This window comes from Scyliorhinus torazame, chromosome 6 (genome assembly GCF_047496885.1).
Source record: "Scyliorhinus torazame isolate Kashiwa2021f chromosome 6, sScyTor2.1, whole genome shotgun sequence".
Taxonomy (NCBI): domain Eukaryota; kingdom Metazoa; phylum Chordata; class Chondrichthyes; order Carcharhiniformes; family Scyliorhinidae; genus Scyliorhinus; species Scyliorhinus torazame.
The window spans coordinates 317,628,031-317,650,592 of NC_092712.1; the positions used below are offsets into that span (position 1 = coordinate 317,628,031).

A 22,562-nucleotide genomic window follows, 5' to 3' on the forward strand; every position below is an offset into this window, starting at 1 on the left:
CGAGCGCCTCCTTGTCTTCTCCAGGAAGTCCGCTTCTGGAACGTCACTTCCGACCTGGCTGGCAGCCCCGGGACCCATCCTGCTCCGGAAACATGTGCGGGCGCACAAATCAGACCCGCTGGTGGAAAAGGTACATCTACTCCACGCAAACCCACAGTACGCCTACGGGGCGTACCCAGACGGCCGACAGGACACGGTCTCTCTACGGGACCTGGCGCCCGCCGGAGCTCCCCACCCCCCCCAACACAAATCACCTCCCCGTCACTCCCGCCGGGGCACTCCACAGCCACCCCCTTCCCGGGGGGGATCGGTTCTCCTCCCAGGCCTGTCCAGGAGTAAGGAAACAGAGAGGGACAGCGCGATGCTCCCAGAGTCGACCGGACCCGAGCCAGCACCACCACCACCACCACCACCCGGGCTGAGACGATCGGAAAGGGCGACCAGAGCACCATCTCGACTCATCGAATCGACTTAAGATGTATATAATTCAGTGGCCCAGTAAAGCGGCATTGTTGTAAATAGTTAACGCTGCTAATCGGGTAAAATGTGAATAATTCGGTGGTCCAGTAAAAGCGGCATGATTGTATATAGTTCAATGGTTAAGGCACCGACCCTGTAAACCCCTACTACCATACCACCCACCACCCCACCGGGTTCCTTTTTAACAAGGGGAGAATGTGGTGGTATGTATTAAGGGTAATACGGTACACCATGAATGCCGAGGAGCCATTGGAGGACAGATGCTGGATCCCGATTGGATCCGCCGCCTACTGGGCTCCACCCAGATAGGCCGGGTTTAAGAACCTGGGTTTAATCCCCGCAGCTGCATTCTCTGACTGAGCTGCTGGGGAACGAGTCTGAACAAGTCTGCTCAATAAAGCCTCGATTGAAGTTCTTTAAATCTCACCTCGTGTGTGATCGATGGTGCTACACAAGGTGCACCTCCCCGTAATCACCGGGACAATGGGACTGCTGACTAATCATTGCTATAAATTGTTGAAGTTAGTTTAATTTAATCTGTTCCATTTAAGACAGAGGTGGAGATGTTTTTTCCCCCTCAGATTCTTGAATCTTTGGAACTCTCTTCCTGAAAAGGTGTTGAAAGCAGAGTCGGAATATTTTGAAGGCTGAGGTAGTGAGGTTCTTAATCAACAAGGGGGAGGCAGGCGGGAATATGGCGCTGAGGTTACTATCAGATCGGCACTGAATGGCGGAGCAGACTCGAGGGGCCGAGCGGCCTACTCCAACGCCTAATTCACGTGCCTGAGTAATTGCCACCCGTGGCAACGTGAGATAATTGAGACCGGAGCAGCATGAGATCTGACGGCTTTATTGAAATGATGTTGTTTTCGAATTCTGGGTGGGGTGCATCAAACCACACATGGAGGCACGTACGACAACACAGAACAAGTTCCACTAAGCAGGAAGACTTGCAGTTTTACAATACCTTTCACAACTCCACATGCTTTACAGCCAATAAAGTACTTTTTGAAGTCTGGTCACTGTTGTAATGCAGGAAATATGGCAACCAATTTGCACACAGCATGTCCTCACAAACAGTAGTGCGACAATTCACCTGGCCGTCTGTTTTTTTAAAAGATTTTCCAATTTAGGGGCAATTTAGCGTGGCCAATCCACCTACACTGCACATCTTTGGGTTGTGGGGGTGAAACCCATGCAGACACGGGGAGAATGTGCAAACTCCACACGGACAGTGACCCAGGGCCGGGATTGAATCTGGGTCCTCAGCGCCATGAGGCAGCAGTGCTAACCACTGAGCCACCGTGCTGCCCCCCTGCTTGTCTGTTTAAGTGTTTTTGGTTCAGGAATAAATTATGGCCAGGATATTAACTAGCCAGAAAAATTGGCAACTGCCAGGTTAATCTTCACTGCATTGGGTTCTCTAGCTTGCTTTGGATTTGGATTTCATTTATTGTCACATGTACTGAGGTACAGTATTGTTCTGCATACAGTTCAGAAAGATCATTCCATACATTAAAAAGCATAAATACACAACAGAAATACATAGACACAGGCATTGAGTGAAGCATACAGGAGTGTGGTACTACTCAGTAGAGAAGATGTGTGAAGAGATCAGTTCAGTCCACAAGAGGGTCCTTCAGGAGTCTGGTAACAGCGGGGACGAAGCTGTTTTTGAACCTGTTAGTGAGTGTTCTCAGACTTTTGTATCTGCTGCCCAATGGAAGAGGTTGGAAGAGAGAATAACCCGGGTGTGTGGGCGGCATCGTTGATTGTGCTGCCCATTTTCCCCAGGCAGCGGGAGGTGTAGACAGAGTCAATGGATGGAGGTAGGTTTGTGTGATGGACTGGGCGGTGTTCACGACTCTCTGAAGTTTCTTGGGGTCTTGAGCCGAGCAGTTGCCATACCAGGCTGCGATGCAGCCCGATAGGATGCTTTCTATGGTGCATCTGTAAAAGTCAATGTGGAATTTCCTTAGTTTCCTGAGGAAGTATTTTCTTGGTCATAGCGTCGATGTGGGTGGACCAGGACAGATTGTTCATGCATTCTACCTTCTAAGAAGCGGAGATATTCATACAGCACAGAAGGATGTAATTGGGGCCATCCTGTGTTTTGAAACGGTTATCCAATTCTTCCCGATTCCCCGCTCTTCCTCAACCCTGAGATTTTTCTCCTTTTTAAATATTTAGCTAATTCTCTTTTGAAATTTTTTTTTCTGAAAATCTTTTTTATTGGCTTTTCTCATATTTATAAACAGTTGTTGTGTATATACATTACATTTTTCTTGCCCGTGCTAATTTACTTTATTTCCCGTCCCCCCCACCCCCGGGTTGTGCAGTCCTTTGGTTCCTCATCTTTTTTTTTCCCCTGGCTTACTCCTCGTTGTTGGCCTCGAACAGGTTTTGGAACAGGCCGCCGAACTGCCCCCCAGTATCCAGGAAGCCTTCCTCCGACCCTCGGGTGGCGTATTTAATCTTCTCCAGGTGGAGAAATTCCGAGAGGTCAGCGAGCCAGTCTGCAGCTGTGGGTGGTGCTGCCGATCGCCAGCCGAGCAGGATTCTCCGGCGTGCGATTAGGGAAGCGAAAGCAAGGGCGTTGGCCCCCTTCCCCATGTGTAACTCTGACTGCTCCGATACCCCGAAGGTTGCCATTATTGGGCATGGCTTCACCCTCACTCCCACAACCCTGGACATTGACTCGGAGAAGGCTGTCCAGAACCCAGCAAGCTCGGGGCAACCCCAAAACATGTGGGTGTGGTTGGCCGGGCCCCTCTGGCACCGCTCACATTTGTCCTCCACCTCCGTGAAGAACCTGCTCATTCGGGTTCTGGTCAGGTGCGCTCTGTGCGCCACTTTGAGCTGCCTTGCGCAGGAGGAGGTGGAGATCACCCTGCTCAGTGCTTCGCTCCAGAGTCCCCATCCTACCTCTGTCCCCAGTTCATCCTCCCATTTTTGTCTGGTCTAGTCCAGTGGTTTTCGAGCTCTGTCCAGTAGCTGTCCGTATATTTTCTCTTTTGAAAGTTACTGTTAACTTTACTTCCACCGCACTTCAACAAAACGCTTTCCAGATTATCATGATTGACCGTGTGAAACGATTCCTGTTCAACTCTCTTCTGCTCTCCCCCCCTCAATTATTTTAATATTTGTCCTCTGATTACCAACCCTGTCGCATTTACTCAGAAGAAATCATTCATAGTTTTATCAAACCTCCTCTTTTTCGCCTCCCCGTGAGAGAGAAGAACAATCCCACCTTCTCCAATCTTTCCAAGCAACTGAACTTCCCTCGTCATTCCTGGAAACATTCAAGTAAATCCTTCCTGAAGTGAGGCACCCAGAATTAGACCTACTCGAGCTGAGGCCTAACCAGTTATTTTACATCACTTCCCTGTGTTCTGTGCTCTGTAATTCCTGGTGAATGATATCTGTATACATATGTACTCTAAATACGTAGGCCCCTTTAAGACTGGGTTTGGCACCCTGGGGGACTCCGCCTCTGGCTCCGCCCCCAGGAAGATGTATATAAGGTTACGTTCAGTAGGCAGCGTGTAGTGAGCACACTTCTCGGCAGCTGTCTGGTTTTCTGGTTATTAAAGCCTTTGTATTATCAATCTTCTCTCCTGAGTCGTAATTGAGGGTATCTCAATTTAATAACCAGACCACATCATAATGAAATGAATGAATGAAAATGAAAATCGCTTATTGTCACAAGTTGACTTCAAATGAAGTTACTGTGACAAGCCCCTAGTCGCCACAGTCCGACGGCTGTTCGGGGAGGCTGTTACAGGAATTGAACCGTGCTGCTGGTCTGCTTTCAAAGCCAGCGATTTAGCCCAGTGTGCTAAACAGCCCCTGATGGACAGCGGTCTGAAGCCGGAGAAGCTCAATTTGGACGCTCGGTCGCCGGAAGCCACTGAAATTTTTTAATACAGGCTCCGGTGCTTTGAGGCCTATCTGAATTCCGCAGAGACTGAAGTTGACGGACCTCGCAAGCTGAGCTTACTACATGCCCAGGTGGGCCCCCGACTATCCTCCGTGATCGAGAAAGCTACGACGTACAAAACGGCGGTCGAAATCCTACAGAAGCGCTTCGTAAAGCCGATAAACGAGGTACACGCCAGACATTTGCTCTCGACCTGCCGCCAGCGCTCCGGGGAAACGCCAGATGAATACTTGGAGAGACTCACCACGCTCGCCAGGAACTGCGACCATAAAGAGGTGACGGCAGAAGTCCACATAAACTTACATATTCGTGATGCTTTCGTGTCCGGTATGCGATCCACGTACATCCGGCAGCAGCTCCTAGAAGACAGAGCGATAGACCTCCAAGGCACGGTTGCCTCTTCCCTGGAAGCGGCCCACCATAATCTCCGCACGTACTCCGCGGACCTTGCGAACCCCTCCAGACTCGGCCACGCTTTAGGCCTGCGCCGCGCACTGACCCGCTCACACCGGGGCCCCCAATGCTATTTCTGTGGGGAAGGCCAGCACTCACACCAGCGTTGCCCGGCCCGCGCCGCGACTTGCGGCGAATGCGGAAAGAAGGGACACTTCGCGAAGGTCTGCCTGGCTGGGCCCAAAGGCCAGAAACAAAAGTCTCATCGGCCCAGAAATCGAACTCCCGGGACCACAGGCCCCGCAACACGGCCCCGCAGCGGCCAGACACGCCTACTTCCGACGCATCATCGGCCTCGTGCGAGTCATGGGGGGGCCCTCTTGGCGGCGGCCATCTTCAAAATCCGACACGTGCAACCGACGGCGGCAGCCATTTTGTGACTCCGGGTGGCCATTTTGTGAGTCCGACTGAACCGAGGACTCTGACTGCCCGCAACTAGGAGCGATCACGCTCGATCAATCGCGGCCGAAGCACCTGCCAAACTCAATGATGCAGGTTCAAATCAACGGCCGCGACACCCCCTGCCTTTTTGACTCCGGGAGCACGGAGAGTTTTATCCATCCAGACACGGTAAGACGCTGCTCCTTGCGCACCTATCCCGCCTCCCAATCTATTGCCCTCGCATCCGGGTCTCATTCGGTCCAAATCACGGGGTATTGTGTCGCGAACCCCTTGCTATCCAAGGCGTCACATACGCCCGTTTTAAACTTTATGTCCTCCCTCACCTCTGCCCCCCTACTGCTCGGTCTGGACTTTCAGTGCAGCCACCGAAGCCTGACACTGAAGTTCGGCGAACCCCTGCCCTCGCTCACGGTATGGAGCCTGGCGACACTCAAAGTTGCACCACCCCCCTCTTCGCGAACCTCACCCCCGACTGTAAGCCCGGCGCCACCAGCAGTCGGCGGTACAGAGCCCAAGACATGACTTTCATTAAGTCAGAGGTTCAGCGGCTAATAAAAGAAGGGGTCATAGAGGCTAGGAACAGCCCTTGGAGGGCACAAGTACTGGTAGTCCGCTCCGGGGAAAAACAACGTATGGTGGTGGACTATAGCCAGACCATAAACCGCTTTCCGCAACTCGATGCGTACCCACTTCCCCGCATAGCAGAAATGGTGAACCAAATCGCCTAGTATCGAGTATTCTCCACGGTCGACCTAAAATCGGCCAATCATCAACTCCTTATTTGCCCAGAGAGACCGCCCCTATACAGCCTTCGAAGCAGCCGGTCGGCTCTTCCACTTCCTCAGGGTCCCTTTTAGAACATAGAAAAATACAGCACAGAACAGGCCCTTTGGCCCACAATGTTGTGCCGAACCTTTGTCCTAGATTAATCGTAGATTATCATAGAATTTACAGTGCAGAAGGAGGCCATTCGGCCCATTGAGTCTGCACCAGCTCTTGGAAAGAGCACCCTACCCAAGGTCAACCCCTCCACCCAACACTAAGGGCAATTTTGGACACTAAGGGCAATTTAGCATGGCCAATCTACCTAATCTGCACATCTTTGGACTGTGGGAGGAAACCGGAGCACCTGGAGGAAACTCACGCAGACACGGGGAGAATGTGTAGACTCCGCACAGACAGTGACCCAAGCCGGAATTGAACCTGGGACCATGGAGCTGTGAAGCAATTGTGCTATCCACAATGCTACCGTGCTGCCCTTAAGAACAAATTAATCTACATTATATTATTCTACTGTAATCCATGTACCTATCCAATAGCTGCTTGAAGGTCCCTAATGTTTCCGACTCAACTACTTCCACAGGCAGTGCATTCCATGCCCCCACTACTCTCTGGGTAAAGAACCTACCTCTGACATCCCCCCTATATCTTCCACCATTCACCTTCAATCTATGTCCCCTTGTAATGGTTTGTTCCACCTGGGGAAAAAGTCTCTGACTGTCTACTTTATCTATTCCCCTGATCATCTTATAAACCTCTATCACGTCGCCCCTCATCCTTCTCCGTTCTATTGAGAAAAGGTCTAGCACCCTCAACCTTTCCTCATAAGACTTACTCTCCATTCCAGGCAACATCCTGGTAAATCTCCTTTGCACCTTTTCCAAAGCTTCCACATCCTTCCTAAAATGAGGCAACCAGAACTGTACACAGTACTCCAAATGTGGCCTTACCAAAGTTTTTTACAGCTGCATCATCACCTCACGGCTCTTAAATTCAATCCCTCTGTTAATGAACGCTAGCACACCATAGGCCTTCTTCACAGCTCTATCCACTTGAGTGGCAACTTTCAAAGATGTATGAACATAGACCCCAAGATCTCTCTGCTCCTCCACATTGCCAAGAAATCTACCGTTAACCCTGTATTCCGCATTCATATTTGTCCTTCCAAAATGGACAACCTCACACTTTTCAGGGTTAAACTCCATCTGCCAATTCTCAGCCCAGTTCTGCATCCTATCTATGTCTCTTTGCAGCCGACAACAGCCCTCCTCACTATCCACAACTAAACAGCCCTCCTCACTATCCACAACTCCACCAATCTTCGTATCGTCTGCAAATTTACTGACCCACCCTTCAACTCCCTCATCCAAGTCATTAATGAAAATCACAAACAACAGAGGACCCAGAACTGATCCCTGCGGTACGCCACTGGTAACTGGGATCCAGGCTGAATATTTGCCATCCACCACCATTCTCTGACTTCTATCGGTTAGCCAGTTCATTATCCAACTGGCCAAATTTCCCACTATCCCATGCCTCCTTACTTTCTGCATAAGCCTACCATGGGGAACCTTATCAAATGCCTTACTAAAATCCATGTACACTACATTCACTGCTTTACCTTCATCCACATGCTTGGTCACCTCCTCAAAGAATTCAATAAGACTTGTAAGGCAAGACCTACCCCTCACAAATCCGTGCTGACTATCCCTAATCAAGCAGTGTCATTCCAGATGCTCAGAAATCCTATCCTTCAGTACCCTTTCCATTACTTTGCCTACCACCGAAGTAAGACTAACTGGCCTGTAATTCCCAGGGTTATCCCTAGTCCCTTTTTTGAACAGGGGCACGACATTCGCCACTCTCCAATCCCCTGGTACCACCCCTGTTGACAGTGAGGACGAAAAGATCATTGCCAACGGCTCTGCAATTTCATCTTTTGCTTCCCATAGAATCCTTGGATATATCCCGTCAGGCCTGGGGGACTTGTCTATCCTCAAGTTTTTCAAAATGCCCAACACATCTTCCTTCCTAACAAGTATTTCCTCGAGCTTACCAGTCTGTTTCACACTGTCCTCTCCAACAATATGGCCCCTCTCATTTGTAAATACAGAAGAAAAGTACTCATTCAAGACCTCTCCTATCTCTTCAGACTCAATACACAATCTCCCGCTACTGTCCTTGATCGGACCTACCCTCGCTCTAGTCATTCTCATATTTCTCACATATGTGTAAAAGGCCTTGGGGTTTTCCTTGATCCTACCCGCCAAAGATTGTTCATGCCCTCTCTTAGCTCTCCTAATCCCTTTCTTCAGTTCCCTCCTGGCTATCTTGTATCCCTCCAGTGCCCTGTCTGAACCTTGTTTCCTCAGCCTTACATAAGTCTATTTTTTCCTCTTAACAAGACATTCAACCTCTCTTGTCAACCATGGTTCCCTCACTCAACCATCTCTTCCCTGCCTGACAGGGACATACATATCAAGGACACGTAGTACCTGTTCCTTGAACAAGTTCCACATTTCACTTGTGTCCTTCCCTGACAGCCTATGTTCCCAACTTATGCACTTCAATTCTTGTCTGACAACATCGTATTTACCCTTCCCCCAGTTGTAAACCTTGCCCTGTTGCACGCACCTATCCCTCTCCATTACTAAAGTGAAAGTCACAGAATTGTGGTCACTATCTCCAAAATGCTCCCCCACTAACAAATCTATCACTTGCCCTGGTTCATTACCAAGTACCAAATCCAATATTGCCTCCCCTCTGGTCGGACAATCGACATACTGTGTTAGAAAAGCTTCCTGGACACACTGCACAAACATCACCCCATCCAAACTATTTGATCTAAAGAGTTTCCACTCAATGTTTGGGAAGTTGAAGTCATGACTCAACCCATGACTCCTACCCTGTGACTTCTGCACCTTTCCAAAATCTGTTTCCCAATCTGTTCCTCCACATCTCTGCTACTATTGGGGGGCCTATAGAAAACTCCTAACAAGGTGACTGCTCCTTTCCTATTTCTGACTTCAACCCATACTACCCCAGCAGGCAGATACTCCTCGAACTGTCTTTCTGCAGCTGTTATACTATCTCTAATTAACAATGCCACCCTCCCACCTCTTTTACCACCCTCCCTAATCTTATTGAAACATCTATAACCAGGGACCTCCAACAACCATTTCTGCCCCTCGTCTATACAAGTTTCCGTGATGGCCACCGCATTGTAGTCCCGAGTACCGATCCATGCCTTAAGTTCACCCACCTTATTCCTGATGCTTCTTGCATTGAAGTATACACATTTCAACCCATCTCCGTGCCTGCAAGTACTCTCCTTTATCAGTGTTCTCTTCCCCACTGCCTCACTACACGCTTTGGCGTCCTGAATATCGGCTACCTTAGTTGCTGGACTACAAATCCGGTTCTCTTTCCCCTGCCAAATTAGTTTAAACCCTCCCGAAGAGTACTAGAAAACCTCCCTCCCAGGATATTGGTGCCCCTCTGGTTCAGATACAACCCGTCCTGCTTGTACAGGTCCCACCTTCCCCAGAATGCGCTCCAATTATCCAAATACCTGAAGCCCTTCCTCCTACACCATTCCTGCAGCCACGTGTTCAACTGCACTCTCTCCCTATTCCTAGCCTCGCTATCACGTGGCACCGGCAACAAACCAGAGATGACAACTCTGTCTGTCCTGGCTTTTAACTTCCAGCATAACTCCCTAAACTCGTTTATTACCTCCACACCCATTTTCCTACCTACATCGTTGGTACCAATGTGCACCACGACTTCTGGCTGCTCCCCCTCCCCCTTAAGGATCCTGAAGACACGATCCGAGACATTACTGGCCCTGGCACCCGGCAGGCAACATACCTTCCGGGAGTCTCGCTCGTGACCACAGAATCTCCTATCTATTCCCCAAACCATTGAATCTCCGACTACTATTGCTTTTCTATTCTCCCCCTTCCCTTCTGAGCACCAGAGCCAGACTCAGTGCCAGAGACCTGGCCGCTAGGGCCTTCCCCCGGTAGGTCATCCCCCCCCAACAGCATCCAAAACGGTATACTTGTTTTGAAGGGGAACGGCCACGAGGGATCCCTGCACTGTCTGCCTGTTTGTTTTCTTTCCCCTGACTGTAACCCATCTACTCTTGTCCTGTACCTTGGGTGTGGTTACCTCCCTGTAACTCTTCTCTATCACCCCCTCTGCCTCCCGGATGATCCGAAGTTCATCCAGCTTCAGCTCCAGTTCCCTAACTTTGAGGAGCTGGAGTTGGGTCCACTTCCCGCAGGTATAGTCAGCGGGGACACCAATGGTATCCCTCACCACCCACATCCTACAGGAGGAGCATGCAACTGGCCTAGCCTCCATCCCCTCTTACCTTACAGAATATAGCTGCCCTGTGGACCAACTGGACCTCCGCCCTCCGACTCTGCTCCCAGTCAGCTGAACTCTCTGCAAACTCCCGGCTCCCTTCATGCTCTTTGAGGAAATGTAGGAAACAAAATGAAAGGAGCAACTTACTCCCTCCTCACCTAACTCCCTCAGTCACCAAACTCTCACTTTCGCACTCAAATGCACCAAATTCAGCACTCAGCACTTTTGGTGTCACAAACGGAGTATCCGTTTTCTAAAGGGCAATGGATCAAATGGTGGACCAGTACGGCTTACGGGCTACATACCCGTACTTGGACAACGTCACCATCTGCGGCCATGACCAGCAGGACCATGACGAAAACCTGAGGAAGTTCCTCCAGACTGCGTAGGCCCTCAATCTGACATGCAATAAAGAGAAATGCGTGTTCCACACAATCCGGTTAGCCATCCTCGGCTACGTCGTGGAAAACGGGGTCCTAGGGCCAGACCCCGACTGCATGCGCCCCCTTAAGGAACTTCCCCTCCCCCATAGCCTCAAGGCACTCAAACGGTGCCTGGGGCTCTTTTCCTATTATGCCCAGTGGGTCCCCAGATATGCGGACAAAGCCCGTCCACTCATTAAGACCACGGTCTTTCCCCTGACGGCTGAGGCTCAGTCGGCCTTCAGTCGTATCAAGGCCAATATCATCAAGGCCGCCATGCACGCGGTGGACGAAACCATTCCCTTCCAGGTAGAAAGCGACGCATCAGACGTCGCCCTGGCTGCTACCCTCAACCAGACTGGTAGACCAGTAGCGTTCTTCTCCCGAACCCTCACCGCCTCGGAAATTCGACACTCTGCAGTCGAGAAGGAGGCACAAACCTTAGTGGAGGCCGTGCGGCATTGGAGGCACTACCTAGCCGGTAGGAGGTTCGCCCTCATCACCGACCAACGGTCAGTCGCCTTTATGTTCGATAACGCACAACGGGGCAAAATAGAGAATGATAAAATTCTGAGGTGGAAGTGAACTCTCCACCTTCACGTATGATATTACATATCGTCCGGGGAAGCTCAACGAGTCCCCAGATGCCCTGTCCCGCAGCACGTGCGCCAACGTGCAGAAAGACCGTCTGCGGGCCATCCACGATGACCTCTGCCACCCGGGGATTACGAAGCTTGCCCATTTCATCAAGTCCCGCAACCTACCTTACTCCACCGAGGAGGTCAAGGCCATGACCAAGGCTTGCCAGAAATGTGCGGAGTGCAAACCAAACTTCTATCGACCAGACAAGGCCCGCCTCGTAAAGGCCTCTGGGCCCTTTGAGCGACTAAGCGTGGACTTCAAAGGGCCCCTCCCATCCACTAACCGCAGCACCTACTTCCTCACTGTCATCGACGAATTCTCCCGCTTCCCATGTGTTGTCCCCTGCCCCGATATGACCTCGGCCTCCGTAATCAAGGCACTGCACAGCGTCTTCACCCTGTTAGTTTTCCCCGCTTATATCCACAGCGACCGGGGTACAGCGTTCATGAGCGATGAGCTGCGTCAGTATCTGCTCAACAAGGGCATCGCCTCGAGCAGAACGACCAGCTATAACCCGCGGGGAAACGGGCAGGTGGAGAGGGAGAATGCAACAGTTTGGAAGGCTGTTCTTCTAGCCCTACGGTCAAGAAGTCTCCCAATCCCCCGCTGGCAGGAGGTCCTACCCGATGCCCTACACTCCATTAGGGCGCTCCTCTGTACGGCCACGAACGAGAGCCCTCACAACTGTTTGTTTGTCTTCCCGAGGAAGTCCACCTCTGGGGTCTCACTTCCACGTTGGCTGACGACTCCGGGACCAGTTCTACTCCGGAGGCACATGAGGAGCCATAAGACAGATCCACTGGTCGAGAGGGTCCAACTACTACACGCAAACCCTCAATACGCCTATGTCGAGCACCCCAATGGCAGGCAGGACACCGTTTCCCTGCGAGACCTGGCACCCGCTGGCTCGCCCACCGACGCCCCCCCTTCCACCGACGCTCCCCTCCCCGCACCGGCGGTCGACTCCGACAGCGTCCCCCCCCCCATAGCGCCCCCTCCCCCCAGCCAGCGCCGGCACCAATCACCCTAGTCACCCCGGATAGTCCCCCTGCTCCAACACGGGCAAAGGCTCAGACAACCGCGCTCCCGGATATACAACCACCGAGGATGACTGTATCCGCCGCACCACCGCCGGAGCTGAGAAGGTCGACACGGGTAATCAGACCACCCAAAAGACTGAACTTGTAATTCCACTTCATCCCCGACAGACTTTTTTTTTTAAACAGGGGGTGAATGTGGTGAATGATATCTGCATACATATGTCCCCTTAATGCGTAGGCCCCTTTAAGACCGGGTTTGGAACCCTGGGGGACTCCGCCTCTGGCTCCGCCCCCAGGAAGCTGTATATAAGGTTACATTCAGGAGGCAGCGTGCAGTGAGCACACTTCTCGGCAGCTGTCTGGTTCTCTGGTTATTAAAGCCTTTGTATTATCAAACTCCTCTCCTGAGTCAAAATTGAGGGTATCTCAAAGCCCAAAAGCCTGTTTGCTTTTTCAATCAAAATTTGGTGCACTGTGCACAGCTTGGGATTGGAGCTGGGTGTATTCATGAGGCATTAGTGGGTGTATAATATTTGCATTGTCCTGCTGATCACTGCTTGGCCAACTGTAAATAAAAGGTAAATTACCATGTCCTTGACCACACACAAATGGAGGTTATTGACTGGGTTTTTTTGTGCATTTTATTCCCGGGATTGATCCCGAACTAAAAACGATCATTTAGAGTAGCTGCGTTCAGCCCTGCCGATTCAGACGAGCAGCAGCTGACACATTCCTGTCAAACATTAAAGAGGGAAACCTGAGGATTCAAGTAACTGCTCCTTAATAATAGTTGCGGCCATGGCACAGGACAGTGCGGCTGTCATTGTCAACGTTGGAGTCATTCTCCATTGTGTGCCGTAGTGTCATGGGCCAGCATTTACTGTGAAAATAACTGGCGGACGAATCGCGCTTATTGTTGTTTTCATCTTAATGGTACAGCAACTCCAACTGAAGCACAGGTACATCACTGACTGACAACTACCGGAAGGCTGTCTCGCGAAAACCCCATCTCACTGTCTACCTTAGCACTGAAGTGAACTGAACAGTGTCAGGCTGTTGTATTCATGTGGTAGATACAAACTAAATTCATCGCAGAAAGTTGATTCTTTTCGTTTCAGGACTAAGTGCTGTTCCATTGTGTGTTCTGCGTTCCAGATGGGGTTAGAATCATAGAATCATACAATTTTACAGTGCAGAAGGAGGCCATTCGGCCCATCGAGTCTGCACCGGCCCTTGGAAAGAGCACCCCACTTAAGCCCACGCCTCCACCCTATCCCCGTAACCCAGTCACCCCACCTAACATTTTGGACACTAGCATGGCTAATCCACCTAACCTGCACATCTTTGGACTGTGGGAGGAAACCGGAGCACCCGGAGGAAACCCACGCAGACACGGGGAGAACGTGCAGACTCCGCACAGTTACCCAGCCGGGAATTGAACCCGGGATCCTGGAGATGTGAGGCAGCAGTGCTAACCACTGTGCCACCCCTTTTGGGCTTGTCTATTCTCCAAATTAAGCTGCCCGAGATTGGTCGCTTGTTATAACCATTACTCTTTATCAACAGCTACTGTGTACACAGTGGGACCTCGGCACGAGGTTGGGATTTCCTCTCCCTCCACATCTCTGTTACTCAATCATGTGATGTAACATAATCATTACATCGGCATCATGTGCTTCTGAGGTTAACCCTTTACTCTACACTCCCCCCCCCCCCAAGTCTTTATCCCATTTATTTACATCTTTCTACAATTACCATCGCCACATCAATCATTTCAGCGAATCCTCATGTAAAACCTTTAAACCCAGAACGATCAAGGACAGATCCAGTAAACTGCAAACACTGCTAAATGTCCTGACAAAGCTCAATCTGGGGAAATTGGAGATTTCCGCAAAATATTTCAACACCACCCTGTAATTCCAGACCAACATACTGAATAAAATATAAATGTTTAATCGAGTTTTGTGGCATCACAGGCCGCTTTTAAGTGTCAGGAACAAGGCCAGCATTAATTGCAGCAATAATATATTCCCGATGAGTGGATCAAGGGTCTGCAGCTTCTGAAAAGAAGCTCAGGTTTTTTTATTCATGTGCAATGTGATCTCTCCCAAAACAAGATATTTACATGAAACGGAATTAATCACAAGTTCTAGTGGGAATTGCAAATGTGGGGAAAGACTCTCTTTCACTGTGACCCTGATGCATTAAGAATCCTATTTAGTGCCTTTAGTATTGCAGTTTCTGATTTTTAAATCTATGAGAAGTTGTGAAACATGATGAAACAAAGTCCAAACTGTCCCCAACATACACATCCACGCACACAGACACAGTGACACACACACACAGACATACACACAGACAGACACACACATCCACGCACACAGACACAGTGACACACACACACAGACAGACACACAGACAGACATACACATCCACGCACACAGACACAGCGACATACACACACAGACACACACATCCACGCACACAGACACAGTGACACACACACACAGACATACACACACAGACACACACATCCACGCACACAGACACAGTGACACACACACACAGACATACACACAGACAGACACACATCCACGCACACAGACACAGTGACACACACACAGACATACACACAGACAGACACACACATCCATGCACACAGACACAGTGACACACACACAGACATACACACAGGCACACACATCCATGCACACAGACACAGTGACACACACACAGACATACACACAGACAGACACACACATCCATGCACACAGACACAGTGGCACACACACAGACATACACACACACAGACAGACACACACACAGACACACACATCCATGCACACAGACACAGTGGCACACACACATACATACACACACAGACAGACACACACATCCACGTCCGGTTTAATACAGAGGTGCATCCTTAGAAACTGATAGCAATAAATTGAGGCACGATCAATTGGACTAAAGACGATAGTTGAATCCAAACTGAGGCTTTATTGCTATCAGATGTGTGGCCTCCCACAGCAGCTGGCGAAATGGCTGCGAGCTGGAGGACACGCATATTTATACCCCGTCTCCTGTGCGGAGCCAGCAGGCAGGGGCTACAGACGAACCTGTAGTACAGGTTCTACCATACATCCTCTAATATAACAGCGGTTTACCACAACGTGCGCACAGACACAGTCACACACACACAGATTTACACACACTGACAGACATACACACTGACAGACACACATACGCAGACACGCAGACACACACACACAATCACAGAGGCAGAGCAACGCGCACAGTCACACACACACAAACAGACACAGTGACTCACAAACACATATACACATATGGACGTGTACAGACAGACATACAGATAGACAGACACACACAGACACAGTGACACACATAGACACAGTGACACACACAGACACAGTGACACAGACACATAGAGATACACACACACACACACACAGATGGACACATACACAAATAGACAGACACACACAGATCGACAAACACACACACATAGTCAGACACACACCAACACACACACACACAGATAGACAGATTAGCAGACACACACACACATCGACACACACATACACAATGACCTAGAGACACAGCTACAGCATACACAGTCACACACAGACACACACGGACACACAGTGACACACACACAGAAACAGACCCACATACAGACAGCCACACACAGCCGGCACACACCGAGCTGGATTTAGATTTGGCTGAAAAAGGCAGAAATGTAACTAATAAGAGTAAGGGGAGAAAACAGAAGGCACCTGATACTATGTTATCTCGATCTCAATGAGATATAAGCCAATGTATTGATCCATTTAATTATTTCTGCCAGATGTCAGAGCAGACTCAATCCCATGCTGAAACAAACCTGTTAAAGATGCAGCTGGGAATTCACATTCACATCCATTTGTGAAGATGAGCAAGCTGTTATTGGGCTGACCTAATTTGGGGAGAAAATTCAATTAACTTTTCATTTTCTTCCGAATCAGTTTTTGGTGTTGTCGCAGGGACGCTGAGCAACAGAGCCGGCCATTTCTTTCAGCTTTAGCATACTTAAAATATCGAATTTTATTCAGAAAATGGAACTGCTGCTGAAGCAGTCAAAGAGCGAATCTGCTTTCAAAGGCCAGTGGTCACGGGGGTATTAGGTACTTAAATTCAGTAAGCTCCCTTTTTCTTCAACCTCACATTTTGAAGCATGGCAAAAGTTAATTATTGCTCAAAAATAAATGTCAGGCATTTCAATGACAGTGCGACTGAAGAAAGTTTGATTAGTTGCTGAGTCATATTAAAATGGCAGAGAGTGAGCACAATGTGCACGACACTTTGGAATTCAATCAATTACATAAAGGAGGTTTGTAATTGGAAGATGTGAGAGATCCCTGAGTCATGGTTCCCCAAGGGTCAACCAGTGATAGAACGGTGAGGAATAGCAGCCTCTGGAATCTGGTCACCAGAGTCCATTCAGCAGATAGGAATGCAAAATGCCCAGATGTATCGTGGTATGCTTTAATCCAGAGATTAGCGCTGACATTGTGCAAAGAATAGTGTGATGAACGGTTACTGTACTACTGTACCCTTATCATCATGTAAGGTGATGTCCCCTTTAAGGCCGGGCTTGGAACCCTGGGGACTCTGCCTCCGGCTCCGCCCACCTGGGAGTCATATATAAGGGGCCGCCTTGTAGGCGGCACCCAGTAAGCACCCGTCTCGGCACCAGGCTAGTTCTTAGCTTATTAAAGCCTTCTTTACCATTTTACTCTCTAGCGTCGTTATTGAGGTGTTGCTAACTTTCCGTTGGTTCAATTGCTCTGTTTTATTACCTTTGCTCTCGAGTCGCCAGGTATCTTTATGATACCGGCACGAGGTTCAAGTCCGAGTAATGATCAATGACCTAATACACCGATTAGTAAGATTCAAATCAAAGCACATTTATTATACACAGTAATCGCTACTCATGCACAAATTCTACGTCTGAGCTACTTCTACAACTAACAGGCCGATACTTAACTTCGGACTGGCCCACCAGGTCAGGGGAACAAATGGCCTTTCGTTCGGGTTCTGAGTCTGCGGGATCCGAAGTTGGTACGGATTGGTAGCTAGGAGTGCCTACCTCGTAGCGAGCATTGAATTAAGACCATAAGACCATAAGACATAGGAGCAGAAGTAAGGCCATTCGGCCCATCGAGTCCACTCCGCCATTCAATCATGGCTGATTTCAACTCCATTTACCCGCTCTCTCTCCATAGCCCTTAATTCCTCAAGAAATCAAGAATTTATTAACTTCTGTCTTAAAGACACTCAACGTCCCGGCCTCCACCGCCCTCTGTAGCAATGAATTCCACAGACCCACCACTCTCTGGCTGAAGAAATTTCTCCTCATCTCTGTTCTAAAGTGACTCCCTTTTATTCTAAGGCTGTGCCCCCGGGTCCTAGTCTCCCCTGCTAATGGAAACAACTTCCCTACATCCACCCTATCTAAGCCATTCATTATCTTGTAAGTTTCTATTAGATCTCCCCTCAACCTCCTAAACTCCAATGAATATAATCCCAGGATCCTCAGACGTTCATCGTATGTTAGGCCTACCATTCCTGGGATCATCCGTGTGAATCTCCGCTGGACCCGCTCCAGTGCCAGTATGTCCTTCCTGAGGTGTGGGGCCCAAAATTGCTCACAGTATTCTAAATGGGGCCTAACTAATGCTTTATAAAGCTTCAGAAGTACATCCCTGCTTTTATATTCCAAGCCTCTTGAGATGAATTAAGACTTACTTTGTTTGGTGGTCACTGCACCGTTCACGGTCAATGTTGGTTCGTGTTGTTGGGTGACCCGGGCAGGATGCAGAGGTGAAGAGGGCTGAAGAGAGAGAGATTTGAACTTGGGGCTTAACTCTTATAGTCCCCAGGGGCTTCCGGCCTTTCGGGGCGGACCCTGTACTTGGTCCCAAGTGATTGGACTTTGTCCCAATCGCTTGGTTCGATTTTCTCCAATACTGGAGAGGTTCCCTGATCGATGGGCGGTCTTGAGGTGCTCGTTCACCTCCTTTGTGTTGGCTCCTGCTGGCGCCGAGGAGTCAGGCTTTGCTTTGTGTGTCCAAAATGTTACTTATTGTTCCCGAGGATTGCTCATCAGTATGCAGATGGCTGCTACTTTGTTATGCTGGTGGTCGCTGGTATCGATGTTGTCTGGCCTTTTGCAGGGTTTTAATACACAGCAAACCTGCAGCTGCTGGTTTCTGTCTATGTTGGCTGACTTTCCCATCAGCCTTTGCCGTTCGCCATTTTAAATCGGGAGTTGGCCAATTTAGATGGCAACAGAGGGTACAACAAATAGCAAAACTGGGTTTAGGTCCAAGTTGAGTGCAAAGGAAACTTTACACAATGAGCAACAAATGAAGAACATTCCTCCCCCCTTTCTCTGGCTCAGTTCGAGAGTATAGCCTCCCCTCCACACCCACATTGCATCAATGAAAACGATTAAGGGAGCCAGTTTCAACAAAATGCTGGATAAACTCAACGGATCTGGCAGTATCTGTGAAGAGAGTAACAGAGTGAACGTTTCGAGTCCATATAACTGTTCAAAGCTGTTTCTCGCCCCACAGACGCTGCCAGATCTGCTGAGTTTACCCAGCATTTTCTATTTCTATTTCTGATTTCCAGCATCCACAGTAATTTGCCTTTAGTTTCAGGAACATATATGGGCTGGATGCTCCGTTTCTGTGACTTAGGGCGGATTCTCCGCTTGCCCGATGCCGCTATCGTAATCGGCGAACGGGCGGAAAATCTCTTTTTACGACCGAATCGGGGTCGGCGCCTGTTTTCCGATGCTCCCCCTCCAAAACAGCGTCATCAAGGACGATGCCGCACGCCACTGGCACGGCCTCAGGACGTTACCTGGAGGCCCTCCCCCGATGCTCCGCCCTCGATGGGCCAAGTTTGCGACGGCACGGGACACGTGTGCTCTCAGCTTTTGTGAACCCGGTGTGGCGGCTGCGGACCATGTCCAGCGCCACCACAGTCGGGGGAGGGAGCCGTGCTGCAGGCCGGGGGGGGGGGGGCTTCGGCGAGGGATGAGGGACTGGTGGGGGGTGGTGAGGGGATTTCCAGTTGGGCACTCTCTGTCAGTTCGGGTCCGCGTGCGGCCGGTGCCATGACCATGCGCGGCCATGGACCTGGCAATTCTCCAGGCGTTTATACCGGGAAGGCCGTGCGTTTTACATGGCGCGGCCGCTAGCTCGTCACCGGTCGTAACATCGATACGGGGGCGGCAGTAACTTTTTCGGCATAAAACCAGACACTTCCTCTGGACATATCCGCAAAATCGGAGAATGCAGCTGAAGGTTTGAAGCCGATGGAGAATCCGTGGACTTTTACGACAAAACAACCGGCGCTGCACCTGGGCCGATTCCGCTACCGTTGAGGGGCTGGCACCAGTGCCGCGGGGAACACACTCGATTCCAATAAAAAACGGTGCGGGATTCGCCGGGTCCGTGATTGACACTCGTGAGGCTGACAAGCTGCAGCCGCACCTACACATTACACTCCCCAGACGCACTCATCCCAGCCAACAGGGTGGCACTGGTTGTGCTGGAGTGTGCCCATCCCGCTGATGGGTTGTCTGCGGCCAGAGGGCACCCAGGGGGTGCCCTGGGGAGACACCCATACGACCCGTGGCCCCTGGTTCAAAGTGGGCCGTTAGCGGCGTGCACAGCTGCATGGCTGCCTTTCCGGCTGCGACGATGGTGTTCCGTGCCCCCCCCCCCCGACCCTACAGCCCCCCTCCTGGCCAGCCCCCCACTACTCCCCCCCCCTCCCCACCCTGGCAGAGTTAGGGGCTGGTTTAGCACACTGGGCTAAATAGCTGGCTTTAAAGCAGGCCGAGGCAGGCCAGCAGCACGGTTCAATTCCCAGACCCGCCTCCCCGAACAGGCGCCGGAATGTGGCGACTAGGGGCTTTTCACAGTAACTTCATTTGAAGCCTACTTGTGACAATAAGCGATTTTCATTTCATTTTCATTTTCCCCAGCCAGCGGCACGACTGTCAGTTAACTATGGTGATGTTGGACACCTTCCGAACCCCCTCTCTCCCCCTCAGTAGCCGCCACGCCGGTTTTAGGATTTTAAAAGCACAAGTGAACCACAGCATCGGGAACTCGGTCCATTGGAGGCGGAGAATCGCGAAGGCCCCTGAGAATATCTGGTCGGGCCCGCTAGTGATATGTAAACGGTGCCTACTGAACATGCGGAGTGAAACGCATCGAGGCCGCTGTCGAGGTGAGAGGATTGTGATTTGGTGTCAAATCGTCACCTGCTGTGATTTTGGCGTCGGATGCTATTCTCTGCCCAATCGTATTTCCCGATTTCTCCGTCTGCTAACGGAGAATCTCACCCATAACCTTTTGTTCCCAAAGAAATTCCAGCATTGGATTTAAAATGACATCTCAATGAAAGGGTGACAACGAGGATTATACTCCCCCCCCCCCCCCCCCCCCCGCCAAAATTTGCACTTCTAGTGTCTACAATCTTGAGGGTTAAGGTCCAAAGATTCAATTGCACTCGTCTCACTTTCCAGGACACCATTAACATCACTGCCGCTCTTGCATTAGATTTGGTGACACTTGCTCTGGAGAAACAAATATCTGTTAACCTCTTCCAAGTACAACAAGATCTAGGCTGGAATTTTCTGGCTGTTACGATTCGCTATTCCCTCCGGCAGCGCATCCAGAGAATCCAGCCCCATGGCATGGTAGCACAGTTGTTAGCACTGTGGCTCCACAACACCAGTGTCCCAGGATTAATTCCCGGCTTGGGTCGCTGCCTGTGTGGAGTCTGCACGTTGTCCCTGTGTCTGCGTGGGGTTTCCTCCGGGTGCTCCTGTTTCCTCCCACAAGTCCCGAAAGATGAGCTTGTTAGGTGAATTGGACACTCTGAATTGAATTCTCCCTCAGTGTACCCGAACAGGCACCGGATTGTGGCGACTAGGGGCTTTTCACATCAAGATTACCACCAACACCACCATCACCACCAAAAGCATCACCACCATCATCAAGACTTCACCGCTACCAACAACCCCAACATCGCCACTAACAAAACTACCACTGCCAGCAGAACCACCACGATCACCACTTACAAAACCACCATCAGCATCATCAACATCACCGTCAGCACCACCACCATCACCATCAACACCACCACCAACGCCATAAATGCCACTATTATTGTCACCTTCAACACCACCATCGCCACCAGAACACCATCACATCAACACCAACACCGCCGCCACCACCATACCCATCAACAAAACCACCACCACCACCACCAACGCCACCATCGCCACCACTGCTACCACCGGCACCACTACCACCAGCACCGTTACCATTGCCACCAGCACCATGTTTCCCTCCAAGTCACTCACCATCCTGACTTGGACGCGATGTTGCTGATCCTCACTGTCACTGGGTCAACGTCCTGGAACTCCCTCCAAACAACACATGAACTGCAGACGTTCAAAGAACCAACTCACCACCGGCTTCTGAAGGGCAATTAGCTACGGGCAATGAACGCTGGCCTGGCGGCAATAAAAAAAAAACCACACTGGTTTAGCAGGTAGGAAGCAGGCATATGTGATGCTGCGTGATCCGAATAAGCCTATAATCAAGAACAGTATTCATGTCTAGTTTCACACTTCACCAACTAGTTTGGGATTAAAATCACAGTGGGTGTCACTCTGAACGATGAGAAGAATTGACACTGGAACAGTGTCAGATGATCTGTAACCCACCTGGGTTCAAACAAACAACACAGTGATAAATTACTGTTCTGAAATGTGTTCAGTCATACATAACGTTTGATTATAGGATCAAAATTATATTAGGAATGAGACACAGGAAATAGTCCACTTAGAAATGGGGTCACTGCTGAATATTATCTTCTGCAACCCTCTTGAAAGAAAAGTTAAAGGTTTCTAGAATCGTTTTTTTTTTGCTCTCCTTG

At 50.1% G+C, this 22,562-nt stretch overlaps 1 long non-coding RNA gene across 1 annotated transcript; it reads right to left on the minus strand.

Moving 5' to 3' along the window:
• Positions 1-1,314: 1,314 nt before the first annotated feature.
• On the minus strand, positions 1,315-22,178 carry LOC140425830 (uncharacterized). Its single transcript, XR_011948035.1, has 2 exons — positions 21,985-22,178; positions 1,315-2,430 (listed from the first exon to the last, which is right to left on the minus strand). It is a non-coding gene; the product is annotated as an uncharacterized lncRNA (long non-coding RNA).
• Between the last annotated feature and the right edge of the window lie 384 nt (positions 22,179-22,562).